This window comes from Bos grunniens, chromosome 23 (genome assembly GCF_055505025.1).
Source record: "Bos grunniens cultivar Pamir isolate PY7600 chromosome 23, Bosgru_T2T1.0, whole genome shotgun sequence".
Classification (NCBI taxonomy): domain Eukaryota; kingdom Metazoa; phylum Chordata; class Mammalia; order Artiodactyla; family Bovidae; genus Bos; species Bos grunniens.
In genome coordinates, this window is record NC_141187.1 from 14551780 (window position 1) to 14567992 (window position 16213).

The 16213-nt window shown below is 44.2% G+C and overlaps 1 protein-coding gene across 1 annotated transcript in view; it reads right to left on the reverse strand.

The window, feature by feature from the left end:
- Nucleotides 1-16213, reverse strand: part of KIF6 (kinesin family member 6) — a 410786-nt gene that overhangs the window by 56284 nt on the left and 338289 nt on the right.

Consider the following 16213-nt stretch of genomic DNA (forward strand, 5'->3'; position numbering starts at 1 on the left):
GGAGTGAGAGGCTTCCTTGGTGGCCCAGTGGTTAAGACTCTGGGCTCGCAATGCAGGGGGCTTGGGTTTGATCCCTGGTCAGGGAAATAGATCGTGCATGTTACAACTAAGACCTGGCACAGCCAAAATAAAAAGATAAATAAATAAAAATTAAAAGATATATAACCACAGCAGTTGATTTGGAGGGATTTTATATGTATATTCATATATATATGAAATTCAGAATGCAGGATGTAGAGAAATGTACATAATATGCTTTTTGTCTCTTTTGGTAAGACAAGCAACCCAGTCTTTCATATAAGAATATGAATTTAATGTAATTATTAATGTTGACGTAGTATAATTATTATGTTGACAAGGATAAAGGATTTAGAAAGGCTAAAGGGGCACTTTCACTTTTCACTTTCATGCATTGGAGAAGGAAATGGCAACCCACTCCAGTAGTCTTGCCTGGAGAATCCCAGGGACAGAGGAGCCTGGTGGGCTGCTGTCTATGGGGTCGCACAGAGTCAGACACGACTGAAGCGACTTAGCAGCAGCAGCAGCAGCAGCAAAGGGGCATGGGCATTTTTGTTTGGCAGTCGGTAGGCTTCAGAGGTTTCTGAGTTGGAGTGAGGAGGAGAGAGATTGCCGCGTGCTATGGCTTGGAGATATTAATCTTTAGGATATAATCTTACTACTTATTACCCAGAATTCTAATTTAAAGGTGGCCAACTCCACTGACTCAATGGACATGAGTTTGAGCAAACTCTGGGAGATGGCGAAGGACAGGGAAGCCAGGCATGCTGCAGTTCATGTGGTCGCAAAGAGTCAGATACGACTGAGCAACAACTTCCTATAGGCAGACTACTGCCATATCTGCTGTTTCCCTCTCCGCTAGACCCTTCTATCCAATGGATTTCTCTCTTTTGGTATCAGTGTCCTTGGATTCTACTTTAGCAGTGGAACAGCTCTTTGCTTTTGGCAGCAGTCTGAGTCAACCCTGACTCTGACCTCCTTCCTCTGCTGTTCATCTCCTGCCCCCAGTAACAACAGCAGAAAGGTACTACCGTGAGGGTCCCACTGAGGGCTGACTGTGGACTCACCACCTTGCCTTCCAAGTGTTGGACCTCTTTTTCCACGTGGCGTCACCTCTGGAATGGGAGTTAACAAAGGTAGTGTTCTAGTTATCGCACCGGGGGGTGAGGCGAAGCTAAGCCCTTCCTGACTCCCCTCCATGTCGCAGCCTTTCCTTTTCACAAGACACCTCTGCAGGAATATGCTGAATATGTTGCTTCACCACCTTCAAACATAGACCTGGCCTTGCTTTGGATTACGTGTGCAGGCAATTAATAAACTTTACGTCTTTGATGTCCCTTGTCTATTACGTTTACTGGGCACATTACCCATTTCTGTACTCATTCCTTAATTATTCGCTTTTGTCTTCCAACAAAGGGAGTAACCAAGACCTCTAGTATTTGCTAATGAGTTATAGGTACTTGCCACATTCCAATTATTTATTAGCAGGTTGTCTAGACTAAAGCATCATCAAAACATGTGCTAATAAGTTGTTTTGCAAAACACAATTAAGTTTTTAAAATATTCAGGCATCCTTAAAGATGTCTTCAATAAAGATTAAGTCAATAAAATCAGTCTTTACCTCATTACAAAGCTTATGCTTTCAGCAGTAAGATTGCCAGACTCATGGTCTGCTAAAAGGTTTAAACATCTGCAGGCAAGAATCATGTGATCATGCCGTGGCTAGTGGCCAAGAGACCATGATCCGCAGTCATCATGTTCAGTTTTGACCCATGTCTCAGTGAGGCCTGTGCACTACAACCAAGGTTGTGTTAGACGTTTTGTTAGATGTTATGTAGTGCTGTGGTGAGGTAGGGCTGGGAAGGGGACGGGTGCATGCGTGCTAAGTTGCTTCAGTCACGTCCAGTTCTTTTGAGACCCCTTGGACTGTAGCCCGCCATGCGCCTCTGTGAAATCCTCCAGGCAAGAATACTGGAGTAAGTTGCCATGCCCTCCTCAAGGAGATCTTCCCTACCCAGGGATCAAACCCACATCTCCTGTGGCTCCTGCATCGCAGACATATTTTTTACCACTGACCAACCAGGGAAGCCCTGATAACTCTCACTCATTGACAACTTAAAAAAAAAAAACAAAAACAGACAAGGGGGAGAATGGATACATGTATATGTATGGCTGAGTCCCTTTGCTGAAACTATCACAGCATTGAGAACTGGCTATACCCCAGTACAAAATATAAAGTTTGGGGGGGAAAAAAAAAGACAGATCAGTCTTATTATCCAAGGCAATTTTTAAAAATTAGAGAGAGGCAACTGTCCTTGGGTTCTTCCTAAAAACCTTAAGAGAAAATTAAAATAAGTGACGGACTGGAAGAAAACATCTGCCACACGTTCCACAGAGAAAGGCCCAATATCCAGACGGTACTAAGTGCTCCTGCAAATCAAATAGAGAAATTCAACAACCAATGGGCAGAGGATATGAGGCACTCACTTCCACCAGCTGTCAGCAAAATGCAAATTAAGACAATAAAGAGATACCATTTTTTTTTTTTTTTTTGCTCTCCAACTGGCAAAGCCTAAAATGACTGATATTATCATGTAAAAGCAAGGATGCAGAGGAATGAGTACTGTCACACACTGATGGGAATATAAACTAATGAAACCCTTTTGCAAAGGCAACTGGGGAGTACTCAAGAAAATTGAAAATACATATCCATTACCATTCTCCTCAGCTCTACTTGGCATCTACCTCGTGTTTGTACACAAAAACGCGTGCATTGTGACAGAGAAAAATTGGAGGAAAAAAAAGAAATTTCTCTCACAAGGGAGTAGTTAAATAGATCATGGTTCACTTATACTTAAATGTGGCCCCATTAAAAATGGTGAGCAGTAGACCCGTGCAGAATAACATGTACTTTATGGTCCTATTTATTCAACAAGATAAGGCATCTTTGAATAGGTCTACTTCTGTCTATCTATCTATCTCTCTATTATTTATCTACCTATCTATTCCCTATCTTTCGATCATCTATCTATGCCCAAATGCCCAGAAGGGAACGGAAGGACATGCATCAAATTGTTGAAAGTGGTTTCTCTGCTCTGGGGAGGGGTCTTGGTTGGTTCCAGGGAGAGGAAATGAAGAGGATTCTTACCTCTTGATATGTATATTACTGTAGTGTTTGAGCATTCCAGAGCAAAATGCACCCATGAATCACTTGTGCAATTAAAAAAGTACAAAGATAATCCTGAAAAGAATCCATAACTTTTTAAGCTCTAGAGAGAGGCTAGTAAGGGTCCTGTCACTGACTTAGCCCTCCTTCAGCTCCTGCCAACCTCTCTGCCTCCTTCATTATCTTCCTGGGAGTAACGGTGGGAAAGGCTTCCTTCACTGACTCCTTTTCTTTCTTTTCATTAACTTAACTCAGAGAGGACGTGTGACCTAATATCTCCTTTACAGTTGGCTTGTGAACTTTCTGCCATGTGAGGGCACTGGCCTTAGAGTCCAGCAGAAAGTGGGTTCGAGTTCTGCCTCTGCCCCTTACTAGCTGTGTATTATTGGGCATGTGTATGAGCCTCTGTAGACCTCAGGTTCTTCATCTATATTAAGAGGATCATATTATAATAGCACCTCTGTCAAAGTTGGTTATTATTATTATGATGAGGACTTGATCTCTTTGACTCTAAGTGGCCCAAAATCTGTGCTTAGACACCTGATAGTTGGTTGCAAACATCTCTTGCAATATCCCAGTCCTTTCGGGCACCCGCAGCACTGACCAGACATCGATCCTAGACTCTGGGGAGTCCCTGTGGCACTGCCTCTGGTTCTCTGCCTCCGGGCCTCCTTTCAGATTTGCTCAGGCAGCTGCCCGGGGTCCTGTTGTTAGGACTTTCCCCACACAAGCTGCCTGGTTGGGCTTTTGTTCATGAGATGCCTGATGAGGGATGCAGTCCAGATGTGCTTGGGAGGGAGTGTCCCTGCTTTTTAATGCTGCCTAACCGCAGACACCTACCTGCTGGAAGGGGAGCGCAGAGTCCCTGTAGTGGCTGTGAGAATGTCTCTCTGTGGAGTTTCATCGCCTTTTCTGAAAGTCTGAGCAGTGCCTAGCAGCCTTGCTGTGGAGCTGTGCGTGCCTTTTTCAGGCTTAAGTAAGTTGTGGTGCAGACTGAGCGTTAGAGAGCGGGGCTGGTCCACAGGGTCTTGTTACTACCTGAGGCCAACACCAAGCCATGGCCATCTCCACCCCAAGCAGAGCAGGGTGAGGTGGGGACAGGCCCACTCTTGCATAGGCTGTGCTTTGGAAAACTACTGGTGGTTTTCAGCAGGGGGCTCATCAGTGATTTCAGGGTGGTTGACAGTGGACATAGCAAACCGGCTGTTTTCAGCTCTTCCCTGTTCAGCATCACTGACAAAGCCCCTACCCCCACTTCCACTTCAGTTACCACTGTTCGCATGGTGCCAACTACCTTCCTCCAGCAAATGTGTAAGGGGAGCCCAGCTCATGCTGCTGTGTTTAAAGACTGTCTCTTTCCCCTTCAGAGGGTGTTGACAGAGCCCTCAGCCTGCGGGGTCCACCACTCACAGATACGTGCCTGTAGTTCCCCGTCCACGAGCTTCCTGGTTTACAGACAGAGTCACAGATGTAGAAAAAAACCTATGGTTATTGAGAGAGAGGGAGGGGGTGGGACAAACTGGGAGATTGTGAATGACATACACACACTATTATATATAAAATAGGTAAGTAATAAAGACCTACTGTATAGCACAGGGACCTTTACCCCATATTCTGTGATGACCTATATGGGGAAAGAATCTAAGAGTGGATATAAGGATATGCAGAGCTGGTTCACTTTGCTGTACAGTAGAAACTAACACGATACTGCAAATCAACTACGCTCCAATAAAAATTAATTTAAAAAGAAGTTGGCACTTTTCTGCAGGGTTATTCTGATGTCTAGATAAAAGTATCTGCTGGCAAAGTTATTTTTGAGATACTTGTATGAAAATGATCATGTGAAGAATGCACATTACTGCTATGATGAGATTAGAATGCATTATCTGCCTTCTGAAGATCTGAAATTACTCTGCTATGAGGAGAAGAAATTTTATTTTAAAGCATTTCATTAAATGAAATAGGTGTTGGGAAAATTGGCTCTTTGAAAAGGATTCAACTTACAGCCTCAGCTTATACCACATTTCACAATAAATTCCAAATGAGTTGCGTGTGAAAAATAGAATAAGAAAAACTAGAAGAAAATTTAGGAAAGCATTAAACAAATATCAGGCAATGAACAATTCATCATTATAACTATTACAATGACCCTTCCTAAGTATAAAAGCACTGGAGGAAGTTGTAAAAGAAAAGACCAATGAATTTAGCTAGATGAAAATATATAAAATCCCTATATATTATAATGTACTTTACAAAGATTGGTCACTATTACTGTCGGTAAAATGAAGAGACAAGGGCAAAGTGCTTCCTGGGGAAACTAGAAATAAAAGAATTGACGTCGCCTTATAGGTGTTGAAGCCTGGTGTGCTGCAGTCCATGGGGTCAAAAATAGTCGGACATGACTGGTCAACTGAACTGAACTGAACTGAACTATAAGTGTTCAATTGGCAAAACCTTCACACCTGTGAGATAGAGCCGAGAGGACACGAGATGTCCATTATTGTGCCTGCTCAACACGTTCTGGTTATAAAACATAAACCTCCCCATCACACCTTCTTTTGCCTAGGTGGACACTTTCTGAAATACAAGACCTCTCTTCCTCCCTGGTTACATCTGCCTGGACAAGACATGGGTTTCTGATCCAAAGACAGCACATTCTTAAGCTTGCCAGCAGTGGCTGTCCTGAAGGCTTGGAAAAGATAAACTGGGCCAGTCAAGTTCTCTTTCTCATAACTTTGAGCTAGAGTTAGTTGCTCAGTTGTGTCCGACTCTGCATCGGTTTGCGACCCTATGGATTATATCTGGTCAGGTTCCTCTGTCCATGGAGTTCTCCCTGTAGTTTGCCAGGCTCCTCTGTTCATGGAATTCTCCAGGTAAGAATACTGGAGTGGGGTGTCATTTCCTTCTCCAGGGATCTTCCTGACCCAGGGATCAAACCCAGTTCTCCCACATTGCAGGCAGATTGGTTACCATCTGAACCACCAGAGAAGCCCTTTGAGCTAAGGAACTTTGAGCTCAGAAACAAGCAAATCTTTAGCTTGTTGGGGACAGAGTTAAAGGATGCTTTCAGGTACAGCTGGGGCCAGAACAGACCAAAACCACGAGCAAGCACGACCCATGGTCAGCAGAGTCAACAGGTTGCAAGAGCAGATGTGCACAGAGGTAGCAAGAGGCCCTGAGGGAGGTACAGGCAGCGTGCTGGGCTCTGGAGCTGCATGGGTTCCTGACGTCATTCCCACCCACCCCCGCCCCACTCCCACCACAGGACCTGGCTCTGGCCCCTGATCTGGGCTCTCAGATCTCATTGCTGTATCTCAGTTCGGTTCAGTTCAGCTGAGTCACTCAGTTGTGTCTGACATTTTGCTATCCCATGGACTGCAGCACGCCAGGCTTCCCTCTCCATCACTAGCTCCTGCAGCTTGCTCAAACTCACGTCCATCGAGTCAGTGATGCCTTCCAATCATCTCATCCTCTGTTGTCCCCTTCTCCTCCTGCCTTCAATCTTTTCCAGCATCAGGGTCTTTTCCAGTGAGTCAGTTCTTCACATCAGACCAAAGTATTGGCGCTTCAGCTTCAGGATCAGTCCTTCCAGTGAATATTCAGGGTTGATTTCCTTTAGGAGTGACTGGTTTGATCTCCTTGCAGTCCAAGGGACTCTCAAGAGTCTTTTCCAACACCACAGTTCAAAATCATCAATTCTTCAGCACTCAGCTTTCTTTATGGTTCAACTCTCACATCCATATATGACTACGGAAAAAACATAGCTTTGACTAGACAGACCTTTGTCGGAAAAGTAATGTCTCTGCTTTTTAATATGCTGTCTAGGTTGGTCATAGCTTTCTTCCAAGGAGCAAGTATCTTTCAATTTCATGGCTGCAGTCACCATCTGCAGTGATTTTGGAGCCCAAGAAAATAAAATCTGTCACTGTTTCAATTGTTTCCCCATATATTTGCCATGAAGTGATTGGATCGGATGCCATGATCTTAGTTTTTTGAATGTTGAGTTTTAAGCCAGCTTTTTCACCCTCCTCTTTCACTTTCATCAAGAGGCTCTTTAGATGCTCTTTGCTTTCTGCCATAATAGTGGTGTCATCTGCATATCTGAGGTTATTGATATTTCTCCCTGAAATCTTACTATTTTTTGACTTTGAATTGGTTTATGTATATGAAAGAGAAGTTCACTGTCAGGCGAAGAGTTGGTCAGCAGGTAAATCCAAGAGGAAGCCACTGCACTGAGCAGGTCTGTGGCTGAGGGTGGGGAGCATACACCAGGGTGTATTATAATAGGAGATATCAGAGGGAGCAGGTCATTGACAGGAGGCTTTGAAAGCATCTACTTAGAGAATACCAGAGTGACAGTCTTCAAAGATGAATAATCCAAGGCATTTTCTTTATCTGTGGCTATTTGGAATATTTATATTTGAATACATAGGGGACTTCCTTTGTAGCTCAGCTGGTAAAGAATCCGCCTGCAATGCAGGAGACCTGGGTTCAATCCCTGGGTTGGGAAGATCCCCTGGAGGAGGGCATGGCACCCCACTCCAGTATTCTTGCCTGGAGAATCCCCATGGACAGAGGAGCCTGGTGGGCTTCAGTCCTTGGGGTCACAAAGAGTTGGACATGACTGAGGGACTAAGAATGGATGGATACACAGCATGGATAGACAGGATGTTTTGAGATTTCACTTTAAAGAAAATAATGTAGGTCAACTTTGAAATTATAAGTTAAGAGTCTAGAGAAACTGTTGTTTTCTAATTCTTTTTTTAAAAAAAACTTTTTATTTTGTACTGGCATTTATCTTTCAAACTGTGGTGCTGGAGAAGACTCTTGAGAGTCCCTTGGCCAGCAAGGAGATCAAAATAGTCAATCCTACAGGAAATCAAGCCTGAATACTCATTGGAAGGACTGATGCTGAGGCTGAAGCTCCAATACTTTGGCCCCCTGATTCGAAGAGCTGACTCATTGGAAAAGACCCTGATGCTGGGAAAGATTGAAGGCAGGAGGAGAAGGGGACGACAGAGAATGAGATGGTTGGATAGCATACCAGCTCAATGGACATGAGTTTGAGTAAGCTCCAGGAGATGGTGAAGAACAGGGAAGCCTGGCATGCTGCAATTCATAGGGTCGCAAAGAGTCAGACACGACTGAGCGACTGAACTGAACTGAACTGAAGTAGAAACCTAGCATATGGTATTGTCTCTTCTGGAGAAAAGTGTATTGTGCCCAGAAGAGAGGTGGCTGGGGTGGAGGCTGCCTGGAATCTCTGTGGGGATATTCACTCCCCTGGGCACTGGATGCCTGGCAGGGCTTCACCGTGCCTGTGAGAACCTTGCTCTCAAAACACTTCTCTGATTTGACTCCCTTTGTGCTTGGGGATGCTTATTTACTAACCTTCCAGTAACGAATCTATTTTGTTCCTGGGAGAAGAGGCCTTGGACAGAGGCAGTTTAAGAGTTCCTGTCTATAAAAGAACATCCTCCATGGTAAATTAATAGACTGCCTCTCTAGGTTGTAGTGAGTATGATTGACAGGGGACAGCCCTCCTGAGTTCACCCTGCATGGGCCAGATCCTGGACCTTGTTTCATTCACTAAGGTAGGACCACTCTGTCAGGAGTCTTGGGAGACAGCCATCCATCAATTTTTTTTTTTTTTTTGGCTGACATTCCAACCAAATCACTGCTTCCTTCTTTATATGTGACAATTATTAGTGTTACCTCTTGTCAGTTAATACACTCCACAGTCCTCCAGCTTGCTCAAATCATTTTGCTGTTGTTGTCTGATCTCCAAACTAAGACAGCAAACATTCAATCAAGTCTATGAAGATATCAGTCATACTGGTTATGGGTTGTCACTCCGGTAACTGCACGTCTTAGAATTTCAACATTCTAAATTGTTAAGGGAAGGACTTTAAGAAATCTTCCTTCTGCTCTTTTCATCTTTGGATACACCAAGTCATCTCAAAAGGTGCCAATCTATCCTGCTTTTAGTGATTCTGAGAATTTATATTCTGTTAGTCATCTTTTCTGACAAAATGTCTGTTTCACATGATCAGCTATAGGTTCAATACAACTGAAAATCATCTCTTCCTTTTTGAGTCTCTTTAAAGACGAGCTACAATTTACTGATCCCTCTGCACAACACCAAGTAATACACAGTGTGCCCTCACACGATTATGTTTAATAGGAACCACTCACATGGGATTGGTTAGGTGGAGCTGGAGTCAGTGTCATACAACAGGTTCATTTGTTGACATAGGGCGTTTTTTTCTAGAAAGTTCAAGAAAAGGTTGTTAAATACAAAGGAAGCTAGCAGAGCTGAGCCCAGGGGGCAGCGGGGACGGTCAGGACTGAACCCAGCCCCTCTCCCCACATGCCTCCTCTGAGTCCAGTGTGGCCAGTGCTCTTTCTTAGAAGGAAGCGCTTCTTTCTTCTTGTGGGGCCCTTCTGTCTGTGCATGTGTTGTTCACATTTCCACAACTCAGCCCTCAGACCTTCCTATGTGCTCTTCTATCACGATAGCCTTGTTTTGGGAGAAAAATGGATGTTTTGCATAGTGTTTCCTTATGCATTAGGAATTTAACATGTCTTTTTATTTATATAATTATTTTTTATTAGGATTGTAATTGGTTGAATTAGAGCACTAGTTTTAAAATTGCGTGGGCTTTGAGAAGTCTTTCCAGTCTTAATCTTCCTACAATCCCTGCTATTTTTTTTAGTATGTGACTGCACTTATTCCATTACAGCAGAGGCACCGGTACGTAAAGCCAGTTTTTAAATCCCTCATTCACAGCTTCCTTTTTTTTCAGGATAAATAACTCTAAGTGTTTTGGTCCCTCATAGGAACTACTATCCATTCCTTTACAGATGTATCCTGTTTCAAGCCGCAGATCAATATCTTAGAGGTTTGTAGTGAATATGATTGCTGTCGGCCCAGTACTTCTTCCTTTGGAGACAGAGACTTCTTCAGTTCCCTAAAACTTGTATTCAGCTTCTATGGAGCAGGTGGGCTGAGTCCTGAGGAGGGGACATAGGATGTAGCACCAGTGAATCAGAACGTTTCACTCCCTGGATGCAGGGTCTCCTTCAGAGATGGACGCACGACAGAAGCCAGACCGGTCATTCCCCCTCTAGGGGTTTTTGCCAACAGTGTTGGAAAAGACTCTGTTTACTGGGATTATGAATCTATCATCCAGAGGTCCCTAGCCTTTTTGGCACCAGGGACTGGTCTTGTTGAAGACAATTTTCCCACAGATGGTGTAGGGGTGGGGGCAGTTTCAGGATGATTCTTATAAGAAGCCCTCAGCCTAGATCCCTCACGTGTGCAGTTCACAGAAGGTTAATGCTCCTAGAGAATCTAATGCCACTGCCGATCTGACAGGAGGCAGAGCTCAGGCAGTAAGTAATGTGAGGGATGGGGAGTGGCTATAAATACAGAAGGAACTTCAATTGCATGGCCACCATTCACCTCATGCTGTATGGCCCCGGGGATCATGCTGTATGGCCCTGGGGATCATGCTGTATGACCCCTGCTATGGTCCACATTAGCTTAGACCTTTGAGAAGCACCTTCCCACTAAATTGGGAGAGACTCCCAGAGAACCCAGTTGAGTTGGGAGGAGGGGAGAGGAGAGGAGAGGAGAGGGAGAGGGAGGGAGAGGACGGAGTGGAGGATGGGGAGGAGGGTGCACATGAAGCCAAATGCATTCCTTGGATTTCCTGCTTTCATGAGACAATAAAATTCCTCTCATGCTTACAGCCAAACATCCTGGCCAATACAAATTGAACACAAATTAATTAAATTTGTTTGATAAGAGTAATTAAAAAATCAAACTAATGTGCAAACAGAGCTTATTATTTAAAATTCATGTGATGAATTACTTAATAAAGCAAAAAATCCCCCTTGTAACATTTTCATCATGACTTTACTGTTTTTCTCTGAACCATCTCTTTTCCCGTAGACAGGCAGAATTCCCAGGAAATGCAGTGCACACACATGGAAATGCTGGGCAGAGGGAAAGGGTGTCACCTTGACTTTTCGCATTTCTTAATTTTGAGAGCATGCATTTTTTCACATTATGCTGACATATTTTAATTTTGTGGCCCTTGATGATTTCTTTGCCTGCCCTTAACCAGGCTTTTTCTGGCCCAGTTGATTGGTGCTTGTTTTGGTACCTAAGCATAAGTACTTCATTACACCCATTTCTACTAAACCTCATCTAAGTTTGTGATTTGAAATCTCTCATGTTTTCTGAAGCATCAGTAAGTGCACTCAGTTGGAATTGTATAGAGCCTGAACATACGACCCCTCTATTTTATTTTGCAAACCACTGGAAATGAGAGTTGAGACCCATGTGGGACACTGAACCTTCCAGGGCTGCTGTAGGTCTGCAGCACACCTTTCTGCAAATTAGAAAAAGGCACCCCTCTCTAAGGGTCAGTGCAACTGTGGGCCAGTGCACGAGGGATGGAGAGCAAGGACAGGCTGGGTATCAAACCCACTCATCCTTGCCACTGAGCTCCACTGGGTGAAAGACCAATCATTAACCATGTTACAGAGACCCTTTTCATCTTCTTGGGCTCCATATGCACGAGCTAGGGTCTAGTATGAGCCTTTTGTTGGGCATATCAAATGAAGGGCAACAAGATTCAGGAAAACTGAGTAATAGCTTAGTGAAATATTAAACTCAGAAAATTTCAGAGGCAGGTAAATCTGAATTTATGGAGATAATATACTGTATTTAAAAGTTTTGGAGTTGGACAAAAATGCACTTTGATCCCAGACTGGCCACCTAGCAGGCCACCTCCCTGAAATTCCATTTTTTAAAAATCTGCAAAATAACGATCATACGATATTTCAGAGAATCTAGGCTACATCAGCTGTAAGATCTGGTCTCATTAAAGAGGTTTTTAAAATGAAAAGACAGCCAATGGATTGTTAAATGTTTCCTGACTTCAGAGGTGTCAAGACTGTAAAACTTGTGTATTTTAGAATCTATGACACATGTATCGACTGCGGTTCTTCTCTGAGTAGATTAAATGAGATAATGCGCTTGCTAAGTTCTTGGCAGGGCCCAGCGTCAGTGCTCCATGAAGCTGCAGTGGGTGCAGTTATTTGGAGCTGGTGACAAATAGTAACAAGAGAATAGACTTGACTGAGGCCTTCACAGCCTCACAAGACAATCTGGATGTAGGGTGAGATACTAGAAGCCAACATGCACGGGCAGGTCCAGAAGTAAACCTCAGAAGAAGATGAACGTACAGAAGATGCACAATGGAAAAATAATCCCACGAGTTCTGCTGATGGAGACCCAGATCTGAGCGATGACCTACCCAAACCCCAGACACGCAGGAGAAACACTTTTTAAAAGGGTACTGTTCAAATGGTGGGCTGGCGGTCCTTGTTTGAAGGTGAAGCAGGAGAGGGAAAACTTCCAGAATGTTCTGTCAGCTTTTCTAGCATTTGGGTTTTCTTCTTCCCTGCTCACTGACATCTACTTCTGTTACATTTCCTGTGATTTCTGAAGTGATCACTGATTGGCTCCCCGGGGAAAACCCTTCTGTGCTACATCCTCTGATGGATGTTTTCACTTAGGCCTAGAGGGGTCTGTGGAGGGTGAAGAGGTGCCAAGACGCGTCAGTCAGGCTATTTCACCTGCCTCTGAAGCTGCTTGTTCCCAGACTGGGCGAGCGTGGGCCTCATGCCAAGGAACAGCCATTCATTGTTCTCTGAGGCCAAAGACAATGCTGCCAGAGGTAGCACACTGCTGTAGAGAAGCCAACGCCAGGATTCTAATAAGTGAAAAACGGCCTAGATTGTGCCTCTGCTTTGGAAGCCATCTATTTCTTTTCCTGCGGTTTAATGGCATTTTTAGAGATATGATCAGTGGAGGCAGGGTGTATATGAATGTGTGATGGAACCTATGATGGGAAGTGGCCTAAATGCTGTTGAGTATGGGGCAGGAAAATGCAATGAAAATGACTCTCCTTTTGAAAACAAAGACCTCATTATTCGGGGAGGAGATCCTGAAGAAATTAGTCATTTCTTCCATTTCTGACTTTAACTTGTTTCAGCATCAGGACTGATGTAAATGGTGTACAGAGAATGACGAAGAAAAGAGTTTGTGGCAAGAGTTTAATCGACTCAGTTTGGGTTGGTTTGTAATAAGAAAAGAAAATAACAGGGAAATTTTGGTTGAATGATTATGCCATGTGAAAATTAGATATTATATGGTTGCTCCCGAACTAATAAACTCTAGGGATTTTTAATAATGAAATTCATGGGCTTTCCCGGTAGCCTAGTGGTTGAGAATCTGCCTGCCAATGCAGGGGCCACACGTTTGATCCTTGGTCCAAGAACTAAGATCCCACATGCCTCAGAGCAACTAAACCCCGGAGTTGCAAGTACTGAAGCCCGGGCGCTCTAGAGCCCACGCTCGGCAACAAGAGAAGCTACCGAAAGGAGAAGCCTGAGCGCCACAGCTAGAGAGCAGCTGCCACTTGCCACAACTCGAGAAAGCCCGTGTGCAGCAATGAACACCTGGTGCAGCCAGAAATTAGAAAAAATAATGTATTTCTTTAAAAAAAAGAAAGAAATTCAAGTGGCAGCTCTGGATCACAACATCAGAGAAAAACCAAATTGCCCGAGAAGACAGTGGCAACCTGCAGTCAAAGCGTGTGGGCTAGCTGTGTAGATCACAGACAGAGCTTCCCTCTCCCCTCGGCAGGCCAGTTGCACGTGCGCCCCCAGCTTCTCACTTCAGCCCGAGGGTCCGGAGAGAGGATGTGGCCCAGCCTGGGAGCTGAGCTGAGTCATCACCCTACGCACGTCATGGCACATCCGTGCCATGCTCCCACCTCCAGGCTGTTAGATTCACTAAAGGACTTGTAGGGGGATGAAAATTCCATTTGATTTAATTTCTTCCTAGGAAAAGATACACTCAGTAATGTTGTAAATCTCTTGAAACCAGTTTCCTTCAAAGTTGCCTCGGAAATTTTAAATATGTGTACAAGTTCCACCTTGTACTTCCTTAGTCTTAACCCTGTGTCTGAGATGCAGTGGTGCTGGTGGTGGGGGCTCCTCACAGTGGTCAAGCGCTGTCAGGGGCTTGTTGCGTAAGGCGGCTGAGTCTCAGTGATCCACTTGCCTTGGCCCCACCTCGTATCAAGAGCGCATCTGAAAGATGGGTGGCCAGGAGGTGGGTCTTAAGCCTATTATTTGCATAAAATGACTTAAGAGTGACATTGGTTTTATTAGCACCACTGAACTACCAGCCACTTTCTCATTAGCAATAAATGTTTGAGTTTTAACTCTGCTGTGAACTCTATTATTATGCAGAAAACACAAAGGTTTATTTGCCCAGGGCTCTCTCTAGTACATCTGGACCTTTTGTGTGTAAATTACAGACATATTGTCTGGAATACCAACTACAGCCTTCAGATCCCTGGCCTGGGCAGCTGTGGGGCAGCCTCTGATTTGCCTAATCTCAAGAAATATGGCAAATTGGATCCATCAATGTGTGTTGTTGCATCAAAATTATGGAGAATTTAAAATTACTTGTGACAGCAACACACTGTACTCAGAGTGAAACACTAAGTATATTAGAATGGGCCATTGTTGTCTTCCACCGTTTGTATATTTCATTCGTGTTGGAACAGTTTGATTTTGGTTTAGAGAGTTAGATGTTTTCCAAGGGCAAAACTTTATGTCACTTTTTGGGGAGAAATGATTCATAAAATGTCCTCCCCTCTTGTCTCCCCAGGAGTGAAACCAGACCATTAGGTCCTTCGAGTCAGATGGCTCTGACAAGCTGGCTCTGAATCCACTTAGGCCTGTTTCCCCTTCCCTCGTCATTGGTTTGGGTCACTGATCGCTATGAAAGTCCGATAAACTATAAATGTTATCTCTAGAAAAGTGCTCCTGACCCTCAGTTTTTTTTTTTTTTTTTCATATGGTTTTAGGGGTTTTGAGAATTCAAGCCAAGAAGGGAGTTTTACATAGGATTTTAAGAGAGACCAGTTACATTGAAATAGTTACCAAGATTTTAAAAAGTTTTGTGAATATAAATAGCTATACGTGCTTTTATATAAGTGCATTAAATAACAAGGTCTACTGGTGAGTCTAATAACTACTGTAATTTTGAAGCACTGATGAGTATAAAAGATATTTTACAATGTCTGCCAACTGTGCTGTGAAATGAAAATGTTGGTAATTTCCACTGTGACAGGTGCTAGTACTTCTACTGTGGCCTGCTGCTGACTTTCATCATTGGATGGAGCGCTAAATTGCAGTTAGAGGTTAGTGAAAATAAAGGTGCATTTTCCCTGCATCCAAGTTGCTGGACCTTAAGTCAAGAACCTCTGAGACTCTAGAGATCCTTGTCCTGGTGCTGGGCGTGGCTCGGGGCTTGCTGGCCTCAGTTCTTTGTTCAGGCCACAGTGGAGGATGCAGGGCTACCCGGTTCCCTAACTGAAACGACCCCAGGCTATTGTGAGTTGCCATATTTTGTAGGAAAAGCCAAAAGGGACGTTCAGAGTGGCCTTCTGTCCTGTCCTCACTTACGAGAGCAGAGAGGTCGGGACGAGGGGGACACAGGAGTCAGCTGTACCAGATAACTCCTGTCTTAGCTAGCACAGAGACGAAGCCACGAGGGACCCCCTTGGTGAAGCTGCCCAGCCTGGGAGATGGGTCTCTGTGTGTCTTCTAGCTTCGGGTGAAAGAAGCGTCTTCCTCTCACTTTGACAAAGATCTGAGGCACAGTATTACCGAGGTTGCCTCTTGCCTTAACCTCGCTTTTCCAGGGATGCTCACCTAACTGGGGGAGCTCCATTGGGCAGCCCAAGTCCTGGGAGGGCAGAGTGACTCATTTTTGCCTCTCATTCTCCTAGTTACTGAAAGAGAGGAAATGGTGCTGAAAAATGCACACCTGGCCAAAAATGAAAAGTATAACTCTGGGAGGTGTGGAAGTGTTCCACAGTCCCTTAAAAATGTGAACCGTCGCTGCAATAGTACAGTTATGACCAGTTGAGCTAT